This window comes from Centropristis striata, chromosome 3, assembly GCF_030273125.1.
Source record: "Centropristis striata isolate RG_2023a ecotype Rhode Island chromosome 3, C.striata_1.0, whole genome shotgun sequence".
Classification (NCBI taxonomy): domain Eukaryota; kingdom Metazoa; phylum Chordata; class Actinopteri; order Perciformes; family Serranidae; genus Centropristis; species Centropristis striata.
The window spans coordinates 26,287,578-26,308,996 of NC_081519.1; the positions used below are offsets into that span (position 1 = coordinate 26,287,578).

Here is a 21,419-nt window from a genome sequence, read left to right on the forward strand (position 1 = left end):
GACCAGTAAGAGCAGAGCAATCAACTGAAATTAACTGCTGTTGGAGACAGTTCCGCAGACAGAGGTGGACAAACTGAAAATTCTGGCCTCGAACAGAAAGCATTTTTGGCAAAACCATAATACCTGTCATTGATCCGACTTCACTTTGAGCGTCCTGAGTTCTTCCTCAACGTCTACATATATTTTTTTTTAAGAAAAATGAAAAAATAGCTTTGTTAGAGCGATTTAAAAAAACACTTACATCTACTTTTTTATGAAATCTTCCTGCGTTTTTAATATGGGAGCCAATGAGGCAGTTGGTGCGTTTTGTTTGTGCATCTGTGCGTCCTGCGCCAAAACTATAACCCTGACAGCTTTACCAGAGGATTGTGAGTGAGAGGACAAATTTTCCTACGTTTCTATGTATAAATTATTTCTGTAGAGTGAAATTTGCGGCCTGGAGCGCAGTTTTCAAATTTATTTTTTGACAATTCTTTCTCTCCCTCTACACTCTGTTTGATGACATCACCACTCTAGAGTCTCCATAGGGTTACATTGGGGGGATTTTTTGACGTGTTTTTGCCCAATAATTTGAAAACCGTTTGTCGAAACCCTTAGAAAAGTCATAGCACACTTGTCATGGGCGAGCCGGTCGATTTGATACCTTTTTCGTGTATGTGCGGCCAAAACTCTGGGAGGAGTAGTCGACCGAAAAATGACACGGAAGAAACGGAAGAATAACTAGAAAATTTCTAAAGAAATTTTGATTGTGTGCTTGCCTCTGGACCATCATTCTCGTGGCTCAAATCAACACTCAAACTAGGACTCTGTCCTGAGTTCACAGACACCTCATACAAGTCTGTAGGACAAACGGTTCACAAGTTAGTAAAAGGGGACGTGGTCACTCAAAGGGGGCGTGGCTTGAATCAGCAGTTAAACAGGGACTCTGTCCTGAGTTCACAGACACCTCATACAAGTATCTAGGACAAACGGTTCATTAGTTATGAAAGGGGGCGTGGCTAATCAAAAAGGGCGGGAATTTATGAAATATTGTTATGTATAAGTGGTCAGTGATGAACCATCATCATGCTTGGCAAGTTTGAGGAAGATTGGACAATGTATGGTCAAGTTATAAGGTCTCATGTTTTATGAACTCTGTTTACTTAGAGTAAACTGACAGTTATCAGTTAGAATGTCTGTGTTGGAGGAGGGAGGGGGGAGGGGGGGCTTTGGTAGCTAAGCAACCACGTGGCCAGGTGGAGTCGACCAATAAGAGCAGAGCAATCAACTGAAATTAACTGCTGTTGGAGACAGTTCTGTAGACAGAGGTGGACAAACTTGAAATTCTGGCCTCGAACAGAAAGCATTTTCGGCAAAACCATAATACCTATCATTGATCCGACTTTACTTTGAGCGTCCTGAGTTCTTCCTCAACGTCTACATATGTTTTTTTTTAAGAAAAATGAAAAAATAGCTTTGTTAGAGCGATTTTAAAAAACTGTTAAATTTTTTTTTGGAGAAATCTTCCTTCATTTTTAATATGGGAGCCGATGCGGCAGTTGGTGCATTTTGTTTGAGCATCTGTGCGTCCTGCGCCAAAACTATAACTCTGACAGCTTTACCAGAGGATTGTGAGTGAGAGGACAAATTTTCCTACGTTTCTATGTATAAATTATTTCTGTAGAGTGAAATTTGCGGCCTGGAGCGCAGTTTTCAAATTTATTTTTTGACAATTCTTTCTCTCCCTCTACACTCTGTTTGATGACTTCCCCACTCTAGACTCTCCATAGGGTTACATTGGGGGGATTTTTTGACGTGTTTTTGCCCAATAATTTGAAAACCGTTTGTCGAAACCCTTAGAAAAGTCATAGCACACTTGTCATGGGCGAGCCCGTCGGTTTGATACCTTTTTTGTATATGTGCGGCCAAAACTCTGGGAGGAGTAGTCGACCGAAAAATGACACGGAAGAAACGGAAGAAAAACTAGAAAATTCCTAAAGAAATTTTGATTGTGTGCTTGCCTCTGGACCGTGACTCTCGTGGCTTATCAAAAGGGGCACGGATTAAACAGGGACTTTCTGCTGAGTGCACTCACACCTCATACAAGTCTCTAGGACAAACGGTTCACTAGTTAGTAAAATGGGCGTGGCTTATCAAAAGGGGCGGGGTTATCAATCACCAGTTAAACAGGGACTCTATGCTGAGTAATCTGACAGCTTATACAAGTTTCTAGGACAAACGGTTCATTAGTTAGTAAAAGGAGGCGTGGCTAATAAAAAGGGCGGGAATTTATGAATTATTGTTATGTAGAACTGAAAAGTGATGAACCATCATCATGCATGACAAGTTTGAGGCAGATTGGACAATGTATGGTCAAGTTATAAGGTCTTGTGTTTTATGAAGAAAGCCATGTCTGTTTACTTAGAGTAAACTGACAGTTATCAGTTAGAATGTCTGTGTTGGAGGAGGGGGGGGCTTTGGTAGCTAAGCAACCACGTGGCCAGGTGGAGTCGACAAATCAGAGCAGAGCAATCAACTGAAATTAACTGACGATGGAGACAGTTCCGTCAAAGTGAGCAGACAGAGGTCGACAAACTTGAAATTCTGGCCTCGAACAGAAAGCATTTTCGGCAAAACCATAATACCTATCATTGATCCGACTTTACTTTGAGCGTCCTGAGTTCTTCCTCAACGTCTACATATATTTTTTTTTAAGAAAAATGAAAAAATAGCTTTGTTAGAGCGATTTTAAAAAACTGTTAAATTTTTTTTTTGAGAAATCTTCCTTCATTTTTAATATGGGAGCCGATGCGGCAGTTGGTGCATTTTGTTTGAGCATCTGTGCGTCCTGCGCCAAAACTATAACTCTGACAGCTTTACCAGAGGATTGTGAGTGAGGGGACAAATTTTCCTACGTTTCTATGTATAAATTATTTCTGTAGAGTGAAATTTGCGGCCTGGAGCGCAGTTTTCAAATTTATTTTTTGACAATTCTTTCTCTCCCTCTACACTCTGTTTGATGACTTCCCCACTCTAGACTCTCCATAGGGTTACATTGGGGGGATTTTTTGACGTGTTTTTGCCCAATAATTTGAAAACCGTTTGTCGAAACCCTTATAAAAGTCATAGCACACTTGTCATGGGCGAGCCCGTCGGTTTGATACCTTTTTTGTATATGTGCGGCCAAAACTCTGGGAGGAGTAGTCGACCGAAAAATGACACGGAAGAAACGGAAGAAAAACTAGAAAATTTCTAAAGAAATTTTGATTGTGTGCTTGCCTCTGGACCGTGACTCTCATTGCTTAAATCAGCAGTTAAACAGGGACTCTGTCCTGAGTTCACAGACACCTCATACAAGTCTCTAGGACAAACGGTTCATTAGCTATGAAAGGGGGCGTGGCTAACCAAAAGGGGGGGAATTTATGAAATATTGTTATGTAGAAATGGTCAGTGATGAACCATCATCATGCATAACAAGTTTGAGGAAGATTGGACAATGTATGGTCAAGTTATAAGGTCTCATGTTTTATGAAGTCTGTTTACTTAGAGTAAACTGACAGTTATCAGTTAGAATGTCTGTGTTGGAGGAGGGAGGGGGGAGGGGGGAGGCTTTGGTAGCTAAGCAACCACGTGGCCAGGTGGAGTCGACCAATCAGAGCAGAGCAATCAACTGAAATTAACTGACGATGGAGACAGTTCCATCAAAGTGAGCAGACAGAGGTCGACAAACTTGAAATTCTGGCCTCGAACAGAAAGCATTTTCGGCAAAACCATAATACCTATCATTGATCCGACTTCACTTTGAGCGTCCTGAGTTCTTCCTGAACATCTACATATGTTTTTTTTAAAGAAAAATGAAAAAATAGCTTTGTTAGAGCGATTTTAAAAAACTGTTAAATTTTTTTTTTGAGAAATCTTCCTTCATTTTTAATATGGGAGCCGATGCGGCAGTTGGTGCATTTTGTTTGAGCATCTGTGCGTCCTGCGCCCAAACTATAACTCTGACAGCTTTACCAGAGGATTGTGAGTGAGAGGACAAATTTTCCTACGTTTCTATGTATAAATTATTTCTGTAGAGTGAAATTTGCGGCCTGGAGCGCAGTTTTCAAATTTATTTTTTGACAATTCTTTCTCTCCCTCTACACTCTGTTTGATGACTTCTCCACTCTAGACTCTCCATAGGGTTACATTGGGGGGATTTTTTGACGTGTTTTTGCCCAATAATTTGAAAACCGTTTGTCGAAACCCTTAGAAAAGTCATAGCACACTTGTCATGGGCGAGCCGGTCGGTTTGATACCTTTTTTGGGTATGTGCGACCAAAACTCTGGGAGGAGTAGTCGACCGAAAAATGACACGGAAGAAACGGAAGAAAAATAAGAATAAGCCCGGTGAATAGTAGTTAGTGTGCTTTTGCAAGCAAGCACACAAAATAAGAACTAGAAACAAAATTCCAGGGAAATTTTGGAGTGCCACGGGACTACTGCCGGATGATTCTCGTGGTTTAAATCAGCAGTTAAACAGGGACTCTGTCCTGAGTCCACAGACACCTCATACAAGTCTGTAGGATAAACGGTTCACTAGTTAGTAAAAAGGGGCGTGGCTACTCAAAGGGGGCGTGGCTTCAATCACCAGTCAAACAGGGACTCTGTCCTGAGTCCACAGACACCTCATACAAGTCTGTAGGACAAACGGTTCACTAGTTAGTAAAAAGGGGCGTGGCTACTCAAAGGGGGCGTGGCTTCAATCACCAGTCAAACAGGGACTCTGTCCTGAGTTCACAGACACCTCATACAAGTCTGTAGGACAAACGGTTCACTAGTTAGTAAAAGGGGCGTGGCTTATCAAAAGGGGCGGGGTTATCAATCAACAGTTAGACAGGGACGCCATGCTGAGTAATCTGACACCTCACACAAATTTCTAGGACAAACGGTTCATTAGTTAAGAAAGGGGGCGTGGCTAATCAAAAAGGGCGGGAATTTATGAAATATTGTTATGTAGACAATCAGTGATGAGCCATCATCATGTATGACAAGTTTGAGGCAGATTGGACAATGTATGGTCAAGTTAAAAGAGTTAACTGTTTTCAGTTAAAATGTCTGTGTTGGAGGAGGGGAGAGGGAGGGGGGGGAGCTTTGGTAGCTAAGCAACCACGTGGCCAGGTGGAGTCGACCAATCAGAGCAGAGCAATCAACAGAAACTTTTGGAGTGCCACGGGACTACTGCCGGATGATTCTCGTGGTTTAAATCGGCAGTTAAACAGGGACTCTGTCCTGAGTTCACAGACACCTCATACAAGTCTGTAGGACAAACGGTTCACTAGTTAGTAAAAAGGGGCGTGGCTACTCAAAGGGGGCGTGGCTTCAATCACCAGTCAAACAGGGACTCTGTCCTGAGTCCACAGACACCTCATACAAGTCTGTAGCACAAACGGTTCACTAGTTAGTAAAAAGGGGCGTGGCTACTCAAAGGGGGCGTGGCTTCAATCACCAGTCAAACAGGGACTCAGTCCTGAGTTCACAGACACCTCATACAAGGCTGTAGGACAAACGGTTCACTAGTTAGTAAAAAGGGGCGTGGCTTCAATCACCAGTAAAACAGGGGCTCTGTCAATCAGTGATGAGCCATCATCAAGTATGACAAGTTTGAGGCAGATTGGACAATGTATGGTCAAGTTAAAAGAGTTAACTGTTTTCAGTTAAAATGTCTGTGTTGGAGGAGGGGAGAGGGAGGGGGGGGGAGCTTTGGTAGCTAAGCAACCACGTGGCCAGGTGGAGTCGACCAATCAGAGCAGAGCAATCAACAGAAACTAACTGTCACTGACAATGCTTTGCTAAAGTGAGCAGCCAGAGGTGGACAAACTGAAAATTCTGGCCTCGAACAGAAAGCATTTTTGGCAAAACCATAACACCTATCACTAATCTGACTTCACTTTGAGCGTCCTGAGTTCTTCCTGAACGTCTACATATATTTTTTTTTAAGAAAAATGAAAAAATAGCTTTGTTAGAGCGATTTAAAAAAACTCTTACATCTGATTTTTTCAAAAATCCTCACGTGTTTTTAATATGGGACTCAATGGGGCAGTTGATGCGTTTTGGTGGCACTTCTCTGTGTCCTGCGCCCAAACTATAACTCTGACAGCTTTACCAGAGGATTGTGAGTGAGAAGACAAATTTTCCTCCGTTTCTATGTATAAATTATTTCTGTAGAGTGGAATTTGCGGCCTGGAGCGCAGTTTTCAAATGTATTTTTTGACAGTTCCTTCTCTCCCTCTCCACTCTGCTTGATGACATCACCGCTCTAGAGTCTGAACATTCCGCGCAATACACACACATGGAAAAATCTCCCTCCCCATTAGTTTGGAAAAAATGAAATGTTTTCGCACTTCGTGCGAAAACTATACGTGCAATCGCTTTGAAATTTCACAGGACTAGAGTTAAATTCAGGCCCTACAACTTTCTAAATCGCTTCGGAATTTTATGAGCAACGGTTTGCGAATGGTGAGGCCCCAAAGTTTGCGCAATGCGTTCCGGATGGGCCGAAAAGTGCACGTTTGTGCACGTTGTGCGAAAACGTGCGCGCCGATCACTAATAAAAGTCATTCCACACGATTCCCGACCAGGGCGCAACTTTTGACGTTTTTACTTTTCGCGATTTCTCAAAGCTGTGGGACTAGTTACGCGCCAAAGTTTTTACGGAAGAATAATCTATAAATAAATAATAAACATGAGCAATAACTAGAAACAAAATTCCAGGGAAATTTTGGAGTGCCACGGGACTACTGCCGGATGATTCTCGTGGTTTAAATCAGCAGTTAAACAGGGACTCTGTCCTGAGTTCACAGACACCTCATATAAGTCTGTAGGACAAACGGTTCACTAGTTAGTAAAAAGGGGCGTGGCTACTCAAAGGGGGCGTGGCTTCAATCACCAGTCAAACAGGGACTCTGTCCTGAGTCCACAGACACCTCATACAAGTCTGTAGGACAAACGGTTCACTAGTTAGTAAAAAGGGGCGTGGCTACTCAAAGGGGGCGTGGCTTCAATCACCAGTCAAACAGGGACTCTGTCCTGAGTCCACAGACACCTCATACAAGTCTGTAGGACAAACGGTTCACTAGTTAGTAAAAAGGGGCGTGGCTACTCAAAGGGGGCGTGGCTTCAATCACCAGTCAAACAGGGACTCTGTCCTGAGTCCACAGACACCTCAAACAAGTCTGTAGGACAAACGGTTCACTAGTTCGTAAAAAGGGGCGTGGCTACTCAAAGGGGGCGTGGCTTCAATCGCCAGTCAAACAGGGACTCTGTCCTGAGTCCACAGACACCTCATACAAGTCTGTAGGACAAACGGTTCACTAGTTAGTAAAAAGGGGCGTGGCTACTCAAAGGGGGCGTGGCTTCAATCACCAGTCAAACAGGGATTCTGTCCTGAGTCCACAGACACCTCATACAAGTCTGTAGGACAAACGGTTCACTAGTTCGTAAAAAGGGGCGTGGCTACTCAAAGGGGGCGTGGCTTCAATCACCAGTCAAACAGGGACTCTGTCCTGAGTCCACAGACACCTCATACAAGTCTGTAGGACAAACGGTTCACTAGTTAGTAAAAGGGGCGTGGCTTATCAAAAGGGGCGGGGTTATCAATCAACAGTTAGACAGGGACGCCATGCTGAGTAATCTGACACCTCATACAAATTTCTAGGACAAACGGTTCATTAGTTAAGAAAGGGGGCGTGGCTAATCAAAAAGGGCGGGAATTTATGAAATATTGTTATGTAGACAATCAGTGATGAGCCATCATCATGTATGACAAGTTTGAGGCAGATTGGACAATGTATGGTCAAGTTAAAAGAGTTAACTGTTTTCAGTTAAAATGTCTGTGTTGGAGGAGGGGAGAGGGAGGGGGGGGGGCTTTGGTAGCTAAGCAACCACGTGGCCAGGTGGAGTCGACCAATCAGAGCAGAGCAATCAACTGAAATTAACTGAAGGTGGAGATAGTTCTGCCACACTGAGCAGCCAGAGGTGGACAAACTGAAAATTCTGGCCTCGAACAGAAAGCATTTTCGGCAAAACCATAATACCTATCATTGATCCGACTTCACTTTGAGCGTCCTGAGTTCTTCCTGAACGTCTACATATATTTTTTTTTAAGAAAAATGAAAAAATAGCTTTGTTAGAGCGATCTAAAAAAACGGTAAAATCTGATTATTTCAAAAATCCTCCTGTGTTTTTAATATGGGACTCAATGGGGCAGTTGTTGCGTTTTGGTGGCACTTCTCTGTGTCCTGCGCCCAAACTAAAACTCTGACAGCTTTACCAGAGGATTGTGAGTGAGACCACAAATTTTCCTACGTTTCTATGTATAAATTATTACTGTAGAGTGAAATTTGCGGCCTGGAGCGCAGTTTTCAAATTTATTTTGTGACAACTCCTTCTCTGCCTCTACACTCTGCTTGATGACATCACCAGTCTAGATTCTGAACATTCCGCGCAATACACACACATGGGAAAATCACCGTCCCCATTAGTTTGGAAAAATGGAAATGTTTTCGCACTTCGTGCGAAAACTATACGTGCAATCGCTCTGAAATTTCACAGGACTAGAGTTAAATTCAGGCCCTACAACTTTCTAAATCGGTTCGGAATTTTACGAGCAACGGTTTGCGAATGGTGAGGCCCCAAAGTTTGCGCAATGCGTTCCGGATGGGCCAAAAAGTGCACGTTTGTGCACGTTGTGCGAAAACGTGCACGCCGATCGCTAATAAAAGTCATTCCACACGATTCCCGATTAGGGCGCAACTTTTGACGTTTTTACTTTTTGCGATTTCTCAAAGCTGTGGGACTAGTTACGCGCCAAAGTTTTTACGGAAGAATAATCTATAATATATAATAACTAGAAACAAAATTCCAGGGAAATTTTGGAGTGCCACGGGACTACTGCCGGATGATTCTCGTGGTTTAAATCAGCAGTTAAACAGGGACTCTGTCCTGAGTTCACAGACACCTCATACAAGTCTGTAGGACAAACGGTTCACTAGTTAGTAAAAGGGGCGTGGCTACTCAAAGGGGGCGTGGCTTCAATCACCAGTAAAACAGGGGCTCTGTCCTGAGTTAGCAGACACCTCATACAAGGCTGTAGGACAAACGGTTCACTAGTTAGTAAAAAGGGGCGTGGCTAATCAAAAGGGGCGGGGTTATCAATCAACAGTTAGACAGGGACGCTATGCTGAGTAATCTGACACCTCATACAAGTTTCTAGGACAAACGGTTCATTAGTTAAGAAAGGGGGCGTGGCTAATCAAAAAGGGCGGGAATTTATGAAATATTGTTATGTACAACTGATCAGTGATGAGCCATCATCATGCATGACAAGTTTGAAGCAGATTGGACAATGTATGGTCAAGTTATAAGGTCTCGTGTTTAATGAAAGAACGCCATGTCTGTTCAGTGAGAATGTCTGTGTTGGAGGAGGGGGGGGGGGGGGGGGGGGGGGGGAGTAGGAGGTTGGGGGAGGCTTTGGTAGCTAAGCAACCACGTGGCCAGGTGGAGTCGACCAATCAGAGCAGAGCAATCAACTGAAATTAACTGAAGGTGGAGACAGTTCTGCCACACTGAGCAGCCAGAGGTGGACCAACTGAAAATTCTGGCCTCGAACAGAAAGCATTTTCGGCAAAACCATAATACCTATCACTGATCCGACTTCACTTTGAGCGTCCTGAGTTCTTCCTGAACGTCTACATATATTTTTTTTTTAAGAAAAATTAAAAAATAGCTTTGTTAGAGCGATCTAAAAAAATGGTAAAATCTGATTATTTCAAAAATCCTCGTGTGTTTTTAATATGGGACTCAATGGGGCAGTTGTTGCGTTTTGGTGGCACTTCTCTGTGTCCTGCGCCCAAACTAAAACTCTGACAGCTTTACCAGAGGATTGTGAGTGAGAAGACAAATTTTCCTACGTTTCAATGTATAAATTATTTCTGTAGGGTGGATTTTGCGGCCTGGAGCGCAGTTTTCAAATTTATTTTCTGATTCCTTCTCTCCCTCTACACTCTGCGTGATGACATCACCGCTTTAGTTTCTTAAGTTAGTTAAATTCAGGCCCTACAACTTTCTAAATCGGTTCGGAATTTTACGAGCAACGGTTTGCGAATGGTGTGGCCCCAAAGTTGGCGCAATGCGTTCCGGATGGGCCGAAAAGTGCACGTTTGTGCACGTTGTGCGAAAATTCCAGGGAAATTTTGGAGTGCCACGGGACTACTGCCGGATGATTGTGATGACATACTTGATAGAGGATTGTGTGTTTGTTTTCTTGAAGAGTTCATGCACACTGTTAGAGTTCGTTTTTTTGCAGAACAGATGAGAGGAGAGTAAAATCCTTTTGACTATTTATTTAAGACAATAATGAAAGAGTAAATGATGTACATCGACCATCTCTGTTCAGAAATCACAGGTTAGTTGTAACCACCTCCCAGAAAAGGATGCCTAACTTACTTTTACACAGAGTTTTATAATATGAATGTGCAACTTTCTGATTGGGCAAAAACTGTTGGGGCAGCACCATGGTTTAGACTCAGCCCGCCCATTACGTTGGCACGCAGGCTAGTCCTAGCCTCTTGGTGCTTCAGCTTCCGGTCTCTGCCCTGTGGAAGGAAACTACTGTATCTTGTCTAGTGTACATACAAGTCGTGTGTGTGTGTGTGAGAGAGAGAGAGAGAGAGAGAGAGAGAGAGAGAGAGAGAGAGAGAGAGAGACTATGCATGTCCTCTACATGTCGAGTAAAAACTGTGGGAGTATGATGTTAATGTATGGAGGAAAGTGGATAAATCTCGAAGGCTTGGAGCTAAAGTGGGTGATGACATGGCTGGGACAGTGGATGACAGGCACAAGGGTTTATCCAGACAGTGGTGGACCTGATGCTGTGTCTCTGGGGCCCACTGCGGCTCCGAGATCCCCTGCAGTTTAGCCTGGGACCGTGAGGTACCCAGTTCCCGTGTGTGGCCCCGGGGAGGCACTGCAGGAGTCTTGGTAGTGGAGAGGCTTTGTACTGGCAGGAGGAAGCTAACAAAGTCAGCTTCTTCTTTTCACCCTCCATTCAGAAGGCTAGCCAGCGGCAGAAGCAGTAAGCAGAGAGCAGCACAATGCAGCAACAATGCACTAGCTCTAAGCACTACACTACTGCACTAGACGCTTCACACATACCCTGTGTTAGCACACAACAGTGTGTACAAACACACACACACACACACACACACACTAGTCTCACAGACACACACAATCACATACACACACACACACTCAGACAGACACAGACTCACTCTCACACAGACACACAATCACAGACAGACACAGACTCACTCTCACACAGACACACAATCACAGACACACTCACTCACACACCCAGACAGACGCACTCGCTCTCACTCACACACACACACACACACACACACACACACACACACAGACAGACACAGACTCACTCTCACTCAGACACACAATCACAGACAGAAACAGTCACTCACACACAGACAGAAACAGTCACTCTCACACAGACACACAATCACAGACACACTCACACTTACACCCAGACAGACGCACTCGCACTCGCACTCGCTCTCACTCTCACACACACACACACACTCAGACAGACAGACACAGACTCACTCTCACTCAGACACACAATCACAGACAGAAACAGTCACTCACACACAGACAGAAACAGTCACTCTCACACAGACACACAATCACAGACACACTCACACACACACCCAGACAGACGCACTCGCTCTCACTCACACACACACACTCAGACAGACAGACACAGACTCACTCTCACTCAGACACACAATCACAGACAGAAACAGTCACTCACACACAGACACACACACTCTCACACAGACACACAATCACAGACACACTCACTCACACACACACACACCCAGACAGACGCACTCGCTCTCTCCCACACACACACTCAGGCAGACAGACTTGCTCTCACACACACAGACAAAAACAGATGACAGATATACACACAGACAGATAACAGAGAGTGGGTGCTCTGGAGATGAAAATACTTACCGTATACCTACCTTTTCATCTGGGCTGGCCACCTTTTACCGAATGCAAAAACATACCTACCAGGACTCTTTTACACAATAAAGACCACAAGAGGAAACCTTTCTCAACCAAAACCACAATGAGTTGGACCCCAGGCCATATTCACCATAGGCATCCAGATACCAAGGACGACATTTCAATGAAAATACTTACCATATACCTACCTTTTCATCTGGGCTGGCCACCTTTTACCGAGTGCAAAAACATACCTACCAGGACTCTTTTACACAATAAAGACCACAAGAGGAAACCTTTCTCAACCAAAACCACAATGAGTTGGACCCCAGGCCATATTTACCATAGGCATCCAGATACCAAGGACGACATTTCAATGAAAATACTTACCATATACCTACCTTTTCATCTGGGCTGGCCACCTTTTACCGAATGCAAAAACATACCTACCAGTACTCTTTTACACAATAAAGACCACAAGAGGAAACCTTTCTCAACCAAAACCACAATGAGTTGGACCCCAGGCCATATTCACCATAGGCATCCAGATACCAAGGACGACATTTCAATGAAAATACTTACCATATACCTACCGTATACCTACCTGTTCATCTGGGCTGGTCACCTTTTCAGAATGCAACAACATACCTACCAGGACTCTTTTACACAATAAAGACCACAAGAGGAAACTTTTCTCAACCAAAACCACAATGAGTTGGACCCCAGGCCATATTCACCATAGGCATCCAGATACCAAGGACGACATTTCAATGAAAACACTTACCATATACCTACCTTTTCATCTTGGCTGGCCACCTTTTACCGAATGCAAAAACATACCTACCAGGACTCTTTTACACAATAAAGACCACAAGAGGAAACCTTTCTCAACCAAAACCACAATGAGTTGGACCCCAGGCCATATTCACCATAGGCATCCAGATACCAAAGACGACATTTCAATGAAAATACTTACCATATACCTACCTTTTCATCTGGGCTGGCCAACTTTTCCGAATGCAACAACATACCTACCGCTTAAGGTGAAGTCAAAACGCAGTACACTGGATCATGATAACTGTGATACGATTGCAGCACACCTGATTGAAGGCAACATTCTGGTTGCGATATGTAAATATGATCAATCAGTGTCTGCTTTTCGGTCGTTGCAGCGGAAACAAGCTGGCTATAGCCTCTGGACAGAAACAACTCCTGTATGGCTTTCTTCCCTTTGGAAAGCAAGTCTTCATTAAAGTCTCCACAAACCACTACAGGCTGGCAACCCATCATCTCTAAAGAGTCCAAGAGGCTTTGCATGTTTGGAAGAAACATGTCAAGATGGATATTTGGTGGCCTGTACACAGTGGCTATCAATGCTCTGACAGGGCCCTCAACCTTGACGACGGCGAATTCAAGGTCGGGCACATTTTGAAAGTACCTCCTGGACTCTGCTTGCAGACTGTTCCTGTAATACACCGCAACTCCACCTCCATCTTTCATGGCCATATCCGCTCTGTTTGAATATGAAACATTTCTGTTGCGCGCAAACATCTCATATCCCTCCAGCTGGAAGTCTGGAGAAACAAATGATCCCGACAGATGGGATTCAGTGATGCACAGGACATCGGCAAGTCTGAATTCATGGTGGGTCCTGATGTCATCCATGTGCGACGGAAGTCCCTGACAATTGTGATGGACTATTGTTAAAGTTGGACCGGTGTGGTCTGCGGTCTTGACATAGTGCAACAGCGGTCTTGCACTCTCGAACGAGGCGTGACTCATAGTCTCCATTGCTGTGGTGATTTTAGGGTCGGCATAGATCTTCTGTTCTTCATAGTTTATGATCCTTAGTCCTTGAAGTGAGGTCGTCCTGCTCAGGGCGACATAGGCCATTCCGGGTTCAAAAATGCGCTTTAAGGACACCACAGCAGAATCCACAGTCATTCCTTGCACTTTATGAGCTGTACAGCCGAAGGCCAGCTTCATTGGAAACTGCCGTCGAACCACCCCTCTTCTGCTCATGCTTTCCTCGAACCTTTCCACGTACACAAAGTTATCCTCTGCCCCTTGAATCTTCTTGCGGAATTTCTGGCCTGCCTTGCGATTATCCAATTCGAGTCCGATGACCTTGACCACAGTCTGTCCGTGTTCGGTGGTGGTGACAATGTTGCCGATTGTTCCAAAAGTGCCGTTTACCATCCCGTCCTCAATATCGAGATTCCTGATCACCATAACTCGTGCTCCTTGTGCTGCTTGCAGGTTGTCAGGTAAATCCCTTTTATTGCCTTTCATGAGACCAGTCGCCAATTCCATTTCTCCGGTTCGCAGATCTTTTGTGTAGTCCTGTGCTCGAATGTTTACAACTTGTAACTTTAAGGCGGTTAAAGTTGCAACGTTGTGCTCGTCGACCTCTTTGTTGGTGGCAAAGATATGAAGGGCGTCGGCCGGACAATCTCCAACTTCCACGACGGCCTGTGCGAGCAGAGCTTCATCATCTGCGCTGAGAGGATCCTTCTTATTCCTGGTTCTAATCCTGTTCAAGAGCTCTGCAAAAGTGCGATCGTCTTTCTGCCGCATTATCTCCGTCAGGTTGACCAACTTGAAATCTTGCCAGAGGTTGAGCACATCATCCTCCAAGACGCATAGTGGTTTGGCTCTACCAAGGGGCGGCAATTGATAGAAGTCTCCAACTGCTAGGACAGACATCCCTCCAAATGGTCTCCTGTTTCCTTTGATTTGCTGGAATCTCCAGTGGACATAAGAAAAGAGCTCCTTAGATACCATGGATATTTCGTCGATGATCAAGATCTCCGCATTGGACAGTGCTGCCCTCACGTCATCCAGTGTGTTTCCGAGTCCTTGATACGGAGGTTTCAGACTTCTCGGCAGCTTCAACAGTGAGTGCAGTGTTTTGCCAGAGATGTTAAAAGCGGCGGTGCCAGTAAACGCTGCCAACAGCACTGAAGGCTGAGACATGTCGCCTTCATTGCGGAACCTGGGAAGTTGGCGCAGAATCTTGGTGGCCTCTTGATACGCACACTTGATCAGATGGGACTTGCCACAACCAGCTCCCCCAGAGATGAAGTAAAAAAATGGTTCAGGATACTTACCCCAGACGCGTTTCCAACACCATTCGCGGATGGCGTAGAAGGCAGACGATTGCGTCTCGTTGAGGCTTCGAAACATGTTCCTCACGAAGTCGGGGCTCAATTCCGGCGCCTGAATTCCTGGCATGGCTCCACTGCTCCCACCTTGGAGTTGAAAATCTGGAAGCTGCTCTTGTTCCTCCTCGTCACGGCTTATGGCTTCTCGCTGGGCGACACACTCCAAACGATCCAATTCAACCTCCGGTGCAAAACTGTTCCACGCGTTGATGACGGGTCCCTCCTTTTGAAGCCGTTCGATGGCTTTGTCGATTTTCTTCCCTTCTCCTTCATAGCGCTTCCTGTTAAAGTCGACGTACCCTTTCACTGGCAATTGCCCCAGACAGCCACTTTTGTAATATGCTTCGTAGGTCGGGTGGCGTTCCGTCTTCAGATCGGCATCTTCTCTGTGTGGGCAGTACAGTTTTAGGAGCCGTCTGTAAAACTTTTCGGGATGTTTCTTCTCTGAGAAACGAGTAAATCGGATGATGGCAGGTTTTCCCGATGTCCTCTTCTGGATAAATCCGTGGTCCTTCTGGAGGGGAATGGCATTAGCTGATTCACGTTGCCGGCCGTAGAGGACCCTGTACTCCGACGCAAATTCAGCCAGACACATGTACTCAAACTCGCGTGCATCAGGCCTCAGCGCGTATTTCTCCGGCAATCCTGACATCCATACGTCCTCTTCGTCTGCAGCCATGTTCTGCAGCCTGCTCATCGGGTGACTCATTCTCATACCGTCCTCATCAGTCTGTATGAAAATAACCGAACGTGAGCACTTTTTCAGTGGTAGGCTGCATACCCTTGCCACAGACTCCTGAGCGCTGACCTCTCGATGTTTTGCGTACGCCTGCATAATCTGGTTCATCTCATCCTGTTTGTTGACATCCGATTTCCGTACTTCCTGAACGACAGAGTTGAGGAACTCTGTCATCTCATGCTCCGGCTTGGAGACATATGACATCATGTACATGATGCAACTGAAATCGTCAATTACGTACTGGATGTCCATGTTGGCGTTCCACGCTCGCAGCAGATCGGGGTTGTATCCATTGACCCAGCAGTCCTTGGGGTCACGCTTGTTGACGACCACCATTCCAGTGGTGAGGCATCCAACGTTGTATCTGTATTCTTCATGGAGCATGTTACATTTCTCCAACAATTCCGTCAAGTCCTTAAAAGAGGCATTTGGGTCCATGAGAAGGTCTCTCACCGGTTTCAGCTTTTCCTTGGCGATCCGTTGCTGCTTTGCTATGAATTTCTTCTGTGACTTCTTCTGACTCTTCCTGGAATCCTTGGATTTTTCCCGACATTTTTTCTGTCCGTCAACATTGTTTTTTCCACAGTCTTGGTCTTTTTTCTGGGCATCATCTTTCTTCTCATCATCATCATCATCATCATCATCATCATCAGCCTCCCAGGGTGCACAGGCGATTATCGTTTTTTCCATGGGCAGTTTTGGAAAACCAAATCGGCATGATACATTACCTTTCCTGCATGTTTTGGAGTGGTTGCGGCTGTGAACTTGAACCTCAGACACTATTTTGTGGAGCTCTGGGTCCGATTCCTCATCAGGCATCTGGCAGCATATGTAACGGTCGATGAAGTTGACGACTTCTGGGCAGCACTCAGGATCCTGTATCTCGGGGGCATCTTTTATCCAAACTAGCATATGAATATGTGGACTTCCTCTGGCTTGAAACTCCACCCGATAAAAGTAATCTTCCACTGGACCGATGGGTTGTGCAGGTGACAGGAGCAGATCTGTCATAAGCGCGTCCACTCGCTTCTCAAACAGGCGCATGACAGTTACAGGATTGCTGTGGAGAATCTCGCATTTCTCATTCCAGTCCAGCTCTGAGAAGTCCCCTTCCTCTCCTTGTTGAGCTTTGATTATGTTAATGACTTCAGGCCATCTCATTTCCGCGGCGGAAAAGGTGATGAAAAACGTCGGCTTGCCCAACTGTCTGACCATGGCGTGAAGATCTCGTAGCGTTTTCTCCCAGTACGCTGGAGTGCCTCTGAGGGGTTGCATGAAACGGGTCGCCTCCTTTGTTTGGATTAGTTGTTCCAGCTCGTCTTTGTCCTGAAGCATCTTGTTAGAAATTTTCCTCCCATCTTTGGTGAATTTTTTCCCCTTGCGCGTTTGAATGGACATGCTGTTCCTAGCCATGTGGGTTTCCGTTACAAATTGTGAAAAAAACAGGTAACTCTGGTCCCTCGCAAACCGGATATCCACACAGAGAAGCCTTGTGTTGAAGTAAGCGCTTGGGGACAGAAGGATTCTTCTGCGCTCATCCAAGGTGTTCTCTCCAGTTGGGAACTGAACAGGAAAGGCCATGGCTTCAAGCTTCGGAATGGCAAAGAAACCGACGGGTTTGTTTCCTTGGGCAGGAGCAATGCTAAATATGCCATCCCCATATGACAGAACCTCCTGCGCTATGTCAGGAGGCTGCATGCACGTGTCCAAGGCCAGACCAGGCCTGAGGTCCTCCTTTTCCTTATCCTTGTCCACATCCTTGGGCTGCTTTTCACGAGATGTGCCTGCAACGGGTTCCATGTCTTCTTCTCCTCTTCTGCTCTTCTGCTCCTCGGGCTGTGCAGCATCTGGGGCTTCCTGTGGTTCCTCTTCGTCAACTGGCAGGTCTTCGAGACTTTCAAATTCAGCGCAGTCATCTATCTCAATGTTGGTGTATTCTGAGTGAGTCTCTTTCAGTATCCTTAGCCCTGCTAGCACATTCTTCATGTTGACCGTGAAGAAGTGCTGATAGCCCTTGTATTTGATGTTGCGCTTCAGCTTTACTTGTAACAGCTGGGCTTCGGCGCTCGGCCTCGGAAGAGCATTGACTGTGGCTTCCAGCTCTGATGGTACACACACAACTGCTCCGTGTACTGCTCTTTGACGTCCTTTGGGCAAGGCAACTATCTTCGCAAACGGTAAAATCTTTGCAATCAATTGTCTTTCCAGCACATTCAGGTCTTCGAGCTCCGGGGGAATGGGTGCAAGCTCCAGGTTGTTCGCAGCTGCCATGGACGGCATTCTTCCTCTAGACAAGTGGCTGTGACAGGTGTGGCAGATCCATTCACGCATCCTGTCTTGTGGAACGGTGCATGGGGCTGAGCATTCAGTGTCACATACGTGGACATACTTACCTGTCAAGCAAGCAGCCACCACGCAAATGTTTTTGACATATTTGGCTCTGTTGCAATGCCTTACCTGATTGGGGAACAGAGCTCTGTGACACACTGTGCAGACATGTGTGGGCCCATGTCGAATCCTTTCCCGGAATGAAGATATGGCTTCTTCCATCACAGGGTTGACCACAGGGTGTGGAGTTTCCGGGCGGTGGTTTACGATGTCCATGTATTTCCTCTTGATCCTGAGTGCACACTGCAACTTGTAGCGAATACGAAGTGCAGCATTTTTAGCCAGTCTGTCCCTTCTGTTGCGACCTGATTGTTGTAGGTGATGTAGTCTGAAGTCTGGGTTGTTGCGATATTTTTCTCTCACATACTTTTTCTGTTGACTCTGAAAATCCAGATCAGTGCTGTACCTGTCCTTTATGTAGTCCTTCATGTAGTGCTTTTGTTTGCATTTGAAATCCAGATCAGCACGGTACCTGTCCTTCATGTAGTCCTTCATGTAGTCCTTTTGTTTGCATTTGAAATCCAGATCAGCACGGTACCTGTCCTTTATGTAGTCCTTCATGTAGTCCTTTTGTTTGCATTTGAAATCCAGATCAGCACGGTACCTGTCCTTCATGTAGTCCTTTTGTTTGCATTTGAAATTCGAATCGGTGCTGTACCTGTCCCTCAAGTACTTTTGCATTTGAATTTTCCTTTTGCTTTTTAAATCAGGATTGCTGCTGCACCTCTCCTTCAGGTACTGTTTTTGTTTTCTCTGAAAATCAGGATCCATGTTGTATCTTATTTTGATGTACTGCTTCTTTAGTTTGCGGTGATGACGTTCTTTTGCATACTTATCCTTCATTGCCTGCACTTTTGTCAGCCGAAATTTCAAACTGCTGGCATATTTCTCCTTTTCATGTTGCACTCTTTTAGTGCTGCTTGTGTCGCTGTCTCCTAGTGGTACATTTTGCTTTTTGCCCCCAGTTTTTCTACGCATAGCCTTTCTTCGCCTCTCTTTGGTCAGTCTGGAAAAATCCGTCTCCGTTTTTGTTGTGCACTTTGTTGTGTTGACTCGCTGATTCAAGTCCAGATTTTTTGGCTGTCTGTTATAGGCTTCCTCAAACATTTTCACTTCTGGTACTGCTGTTGTAGGTTGCCTGATGGTCACATCCTCTGAATGCCCAGGCATCTCACTGACACTGTGGTCACTTACAAAGGAAACTGGCATGAACTCATAGCTGCCATAAGAACCACGATCTTTAAAAAGCACAAGCAAATGATCAACCATGTCACTCAAATTAGAGAAAGTCAGCTTGATCGCCTTTCCATCATGGTGAGGCAAACCTCTTGCAGACCTTGAGTGGGAATCAAACAACCCATAGTGTCCGAACCTGTCACGAAACACTGCAATGCACTCAGGAGTGACAATGAGAAAAGCACAGCTGACACCTTGAGAGAGGCTCTCCAGTTGTTCAGCAAGGCACATTCCTCTTCTGCTTCGAGGACTTCCATCGACGACATTCAAGAAACCAACTCTCAAGTCCGACATGTCCAAGAGAACATCGTAGGTGTTTGAAACAGTAAAAACCTGTTTTGGCATCTCCTCTATGGTCAAGTGGTTGCTTTGGAACCTTTTCTCCAACAGAAGCTGCTGTTTGATACCTACATAGAGTGCATTCCCCTGTTGAAGCACTCTATCAAGTGAGACCCTGTCAAAATCAACCCCCTCATGGTGGTATGCAAGAAAGGTGAGAGCCATGCAAATACATTGGTGATTGCGAGAGAAGGTTCCATACCTCTTATCCTTCTGGGAATGCGACGCCCTCACCGATTGAGTGCGATGGCTCGGACCGACGGCAGGATCCTGAAATTATTTTAAGGAATGTTGTCATTTTTATCATGATGTATAATTTTTCTTTATAAGTGACAGTTCAATTATTATCAATCTCATCATTAATCAATTCGTTTCATTATCATCATCATTAATCTTATATTCTTTAACATACCTTACATGCCTCCAACATATATAACCAGCAGTGTGTGGAGAAAGTAATAACATCCAAGTACCAAGACAACAATGTAAAAATGCTCCATTACAAGTAAAAGTCCTGCATGGCAAATACTGAATAAATAAAAAGGCACATAAGTATTAGCAGCAAAATATACTTAAGTATTAAAAATAAAACTACTGAGCCCAGTGGTTCACAACCCTGGGTCAGAAAGTGTGTGTGTGAGAGAGTGAGTGCAGACAGAGGTGCAGCAGTTAAATGATGCAAATTACCTGGCTTGGACGTTCCTGGAAGGTAGACTCCTGTGGCTGGGCAGGGCCAGACGCACCAGGCTCCTCAGTTACCACCGCTCTCCTAGGACTGCGAGGTGCTGGCTTGGAGGACTCCTCCACGGCCGGTGCCTCCACCTACAACAAGAAATAAATAACTGTGTGAACTGCATTAACAAAATTATAACATGTATTTTAATATATGACATATATGTAAAAATGTTTTTGTCTAGAGTGTGTCTACTCTAAATACACAACAAACAAATCCAAATAAGTCAAGTATTACTCAAATAATCAGACATAATATGACAAACCTGCTGCTTCTGCGGTGTCCTCTTGGAGGCATCACGTCTCTCCTGGCGCTCCACGGTCAACTTCTGGTGGAACAAAAATCATACAGACTTTTTTCACACCATATTTGTGGCTTAGCTCAAAGACAATATAAACAGGAAGAGGGAGACACTTTTTAAAGACGCCTCAATGAAAAGATGAAATTTGCATCAACATTACCTTCCTGCCGTCCGGACGAGCTGCGCACTCCACAGCACTGGGAAGGTGGGCTGGAACGGCCTTCTCCATCACATCCAAGATCGCCGGACTAAACCACACAGGATTTAGTGGGATCGGATGCACCCCCACGTCCACCTGTGAAGACAGAACAAGAAAGAGTCGCTGACCATCAAATCATAGACCTCAATAATCATCTGTTAATTGTTTAACATGAAGAAAATTATAAACAGGACGAACATGCTGTGCAGGCTCCGCTGGCTGGTCCATCTGTAATGAGAAATGCCAGAGTTTATTTTTTTTAATTGATACTATTTAAC

At 45.0% G+C, this 21,419-nt stretch overlaps 1 protein-coding gene across 4 annotated transcripts in view; it reads left to right on the forward strand.

Moving 5' to 3' along the window:
- Positions 1–21,419, forward strand: part of ripor3 (RIPOR family member 3) — a 111,251-nt gene that overhangs the window by 68,175 nt on the left and 21,657 nt on the right. The window lies entirely within an intron of this gene.